The 4,884-nt window shown below is 35.3% G+C and overlaps 1 pseudogene; it reads left to right on the top strand.

Moving 5' to 3' along the window:
* The first annotated feature begins 677 nt into the window (after positions 1–677).
* Positions 678–824, top strand: LOC146397864 (keratin-associated protein 22-1-like; annotated as a pseudogene).
* Positions 825–4,884: the final 4,060 nt, after the last annotated feature.

The raw sequence follows: 4,884 nt of genomic DNA, 5'->3' as shown, positions 1-4,884 counted from the left end.
TTAAGAGTCTAAATTTGCTTATATGGAAGAATGTGTGTGTGTGTGTGTGTGTGTGTGTGTGTGTGTGTGTGTGTGTGTGTTTGGGTGTATTCATAAATATATGAAGTATACATCAAAGTGAATAACATTGTTCCACACAAACTAATAAAACATGTTAATCATTCAAAGATTTATAAATGAATCCTGTTATGTCTTTATATCCTCTACATGTCTTCTGCCAAGTCTCCACAAAATTTCCACTGTCCCCTAGCACTCTGAAGCCCCACTTTTGTTCCCCCAACTACATATACACAGGTAGAAGGAGGATATTATTAAATAAAACTAAGATTTTCAAAAAGTAGAATCTACATGGATTGTGGGTTATATGATCTCATGGAACTAGCAACATAGTTTAAATTTGGGATCTAGAATAAACATGACACCAAATAAGAATCACTCATTAAAAGCATATGATTTACTGATAGGCATTATGACACATACGAGTGTTGTCTTCCTTTGGATACATTGGTTATGAGGAATTTTTGAGAGAGTTTGAATGCCAATTTAGTATAAAATATGAGTCCAGCAATGCCTGTAGTTTGTCCTACATACCACTCAGTTGGTCTTTAAGACCTCGAGCAGACTATAAACTTAAAACTCTAAACTAACTCTGATCTTCAATTGAGTCTTCTCACATCATGAGCTTCTACAATAACTACTGTGGTGACCAGGGCTATGGCTATGGTGGCCTGGGATGTAGCTATGGATGTGACTATGGTGGCTATGGATATACTTGCTACCGTCCATGCTGCTCTGGATGATACTGGTCTTCTGGCTTCTTCTGAGGAGGTCTAGATTGCTCATCTATTCAGGACATCCTTTTATGAGGCACCACATGTGACTCCTGCATTAATTATAATAAGAAGGCTCTTACCCATTCAGTGGCTACTGAATCTTAGACTGCCACGCAAAGTCTGACTTTTTGGATTGAACTGCCTATGTCCAACAATTTACACAGCTATTTGTTTAATCCATGTAAACATTACATGATTGAATAAAACAATTCTTGACCATTTGCATTTGGGAAAACAGCTAAATCCATGTTTCATTAAAGGTACTCTGTTTTCACAACTATGCTATTTTCATGTATTTTTTAAATCTAGCTTTCTTGTGACTGTGTGTGTTTGTGTGTGTGTGTGATTTTTGACTCTTTCATTATTTACAGTAGACAGTTTTGGTGTGCAAATGGTTATAGTCAACCAATGTTTTTCTAATATATATTTTCATGAGCATCTCCAAGGTCTACTCTTAACTGCTTTGATGTCATTGAGATCTCATCTTTTGTCAACTGAAGTTGGACTACAGAGATAGGCAAAGGGAGTTCCTGTTCTGGCTCAGCATGTTATGAAACTGACTAGTATCCATGAGGATGGGGGCTCAATCTCTGGCCTTACTCAGTAGGTTAAGGATCCAGCAAGCTGTATCATGGGTCACTGATGTGGCCCTGATCTGGTGGTGCTGTGGCTCTGGTATAGGCCAGAAGCTGAAGCTTTGATTTGACCCCGAGCCTGGTAACTGCCATTTGCTGCAGGTGCTGCCCTAAAAAGAAATAAAGAGAGATGGGCAAAGGAGTAGCTTTCTTTTAATCACTTCATGATAATTCTTAAGTATTTCAGTCTTTCTTGGTACTCACTATCTTAATATGCCCTTAGGAAGATGTAATTTTTCTTCCATATTTTATATTATTGCTGTTTTTTCTCATTGATAATCTGAAACTCATGCATTGTATCTGCACAGCAGGCTTTCTCTCATGCTAACTTTGTCACAGGAAAATATATAATTTGAGGTCTGCCTCAGTTAAACTTTTATTTTATTTTTAATTTATTTTTATATTTGTTTCAATACTTCCTTTTTCTTTTTCTTTTTTGCTTTTTAGGCCACACTCATGGCATATGGAGGTTCCCAGGCTAGGGGTCCAATCAGAGCTATAGCTGCTGGCCTGCGCCGCAGCCACAGCCACAGCAACAGCAGCATCAGAGCTGAGCCGCATCTGTGACCTACACCACAGCTCATGGCAAGGCCAGATCCTTAACCCACTGAGCGAGGCCAGGGATCAAACCTGCAACCTCATTGATCCTAGTTGGGTTCATTAAGAACTGCACCATGACAGGAACTCCCAGTTAAACTTTTAAATAATTGTTTACCTTTGGAAAGAGACCTGTTACTTTTCAGAACAAAGCAGTAGCTTTGATAGACTGTAATAATGCAAACATAAGTATGATCTAGAATACAGGCTGAAAAGCATATGCTTGATGCTGGTGGGCTGGATAATGTTCAGTAAAGCTGATTATAGTAACTTTAGTTAATTCAGTCCGTTTATTAAGTATTAATAATAATACAACAATGTTAAAATATAAATCAATGGTTCCTAATAATTTTTTGTAACTATAATTAGAATTTGGGGTAGCTGAGGTTACAATGTGTCCACACAAAATTAATTTCTGAATAGGGATCAATATATGAGACTGGCCAAAATCTTAACCTGCCCTAAATCCATGCTTTCTAGAAGCATATAGAGTGAAGAATTATGTAGATAGTGCCTTCCTTCCTCAGTGGAAGATGGTCTGTATATGGAACTACACATGATTTTGTTTTTAAAAAATTCAGTGGCTCTGTAGCCTTACATGTGGTCTATCTTGGAAAATATTTTGGGAGAGATTTGTGCTCTATTGTGGTTGAGTATTATCTAAAAGTGTTAGGTCTAGCAGGTTTAGAGTGTTTTTCATTTATGTTAGGATCTTCTGTGTAGGTGTTTTATCCAATATTCAAAGTAGAATATTGGAAACTTCAACTATTATTATTGCAATCTCTTTCTCTCTTCAGTTCTATCGATTTTTGATTTGTGAATTTTGGAGCTCTGTTGTTAGGTATACATTAATTTTAAATTGTTGTATCTTCTTGATAGATTACCCCATTTATTGTACAAAATATCCACCTTCATTGCCATTAAAATTTTCGTTTGAAAGTTTATTTAGTCTGATACTGAATTTTTTGTTTGAAAGAGTAGTCTGATACTGTTATACACATGCCATCTTTCTAGTGGTAGCCATTTGCAGGCTACCATTGTGTGTGTTTCAAAAGAATTTAATTATTGCAACATATTTATGATGGCTACTCTAAAACCTCTGTCAGATAATGTGAATGTTTGATTAACTTAGTGTAAGGATTAGTTGATTATTTTTTTCTCATTTGAGTTTAATTTTCTTGATTCTTGGTATGATAGAAATTTTGTTTTTTTAGGAGCATCTTGGTTCTATTTAAATCTTAAAAAAAAAAAAAAGATAGGTGGTCACCCTATTTAGGTTTAGCACATAAGTTTTGTGAGCTATGGTTAATAATTTTCAGAATTGTTGCAGTTACTTTAGTCTCTTTGGTTTTTCTTGACTGCTGGTTGTCCCACTGGTCCCCGACATTGATGTCTGAAACTGCAGAGAAAATTTCATCAGCTCACATCAGCATGTCTTTGGGTGGAGTAGTGGCGTAATGAGATTTTCCACCTATCTACCTCTCTACCAGGATGTCTTAGGTTCATGAGAAAAGAGTCTTCTGGATTTGTAAACAACTGCCTTCAGATAGCATATGAATCAAAAAGAAATCAGATGGCGAATTGAAAAATAATTTAAATTGATTAATAAAGAAATACCACATACCAAATATATGATCTACCAATGAAGAAATGTTTGGAGGGAAATGTATAGCTTTAAATGATTATGTTACAAAAAAGGAATATTTAAAATTGATGTTCTAAGCTAATACAAAGAGCTAGAAAGGAAAAAAAATATTAAATATAAATTAAGAATAATGCAGGAAAAATAGAGACATGGGTAGGGTCAATTAAATGGAAAAATAAACTATTAAAGAATATCAGTAATAAACTTGGTACTTTGAACAGATAAAACTGATAAATTCTAGACAAATTGCTCAAGAATGTAGGGTATAATACAAAATGCGAATCTGAAGAATAAGAGAATTAATGTCTTTTAAATCAAACAGACTCTAAAAATAATAAGTGGATAATATGATGAAGTGAATAATGGATGAAATGGAAAATTCCCTTTAAATACACAAATTATCAAAACTGACTAGAATAAATCAGTATCAATAAATATATCTAATAAAGCAAATTAATTCATAATTTAAAAAAAAAAACTTTCCACAAAATAAACTCTAAGTTGATTCAGATGTCTTCAGTGGTAAATTCTATTAAATATAAAAACAAGACTTTTACAGATACTTAAGAATATGGGAGAGTTCCCAGTTGCAGCCCAGCAGCAACAAAACTAATATCTATGAGGATGCAAGTTTGATCCCTGGCCTCACTTAGTGGTTTGGGGATCTGGCATTGCCATATGTTGTGGTATAAGTCACAGCCAAGACTTGGATCCAGATCCAGACATTTACTCAAGGACATTCTACCAAATATTCAGAAATAAAATAATTTTATGTTCTATGAATTGCTCAAGAGCACTGCCAATGAGGTAAACTTTCTAATTTTCATTAGGAAGGGTGCATATCATTGATATCAGTGATGGACAGACAATTAAGGTGCCTCCATGACTTTGACTTTTAGATGTCAATGGCCTATGTGATGCCCTCCTCTTCAATGTGAACAAGATTGTGAATTACTTCTAACAAGCTGAATAGGGCAAAAGTAACAAAATATATATGATGAAGTGTACGTGATTCTGTTACATAAAATTGTATGAGATTATAGCACCCATCCTGCTGGAGTATCTGCTTTTCCTTCCCAGCTTTGAGAAAGTAAGAAAATGGGTCAAGGAACTGCAGGCAGCCTCCTGAAGCAGAGGGTGTCTTCCAGCAGACAGCTTGCAAATGCCTCCCACC

The sequence above is a fragment of the Sus scrofa genome, chromosome 13 (genome assembly GCF_054392235.1).
Source record: "Sus scrofa isolate SSC_HxYL_T2T_F1_AM1 chromosome 13, Sscrofa_HxYL_maternal_Yorkshire_Landrace_v2.0, whole genome shotgun sequence".
Classification (NCBI taxonomy): Eukaryota; Metazoa; Chordata; class Mammalia; order Artiodactyla; family Suidae; genus Sus; species Sus scrofa.
The sequence above is the reverse complement of the archived record's forward strand: the minus strand, read 5'-3'. Positions and strand labels throughout refer to the sequence as shown.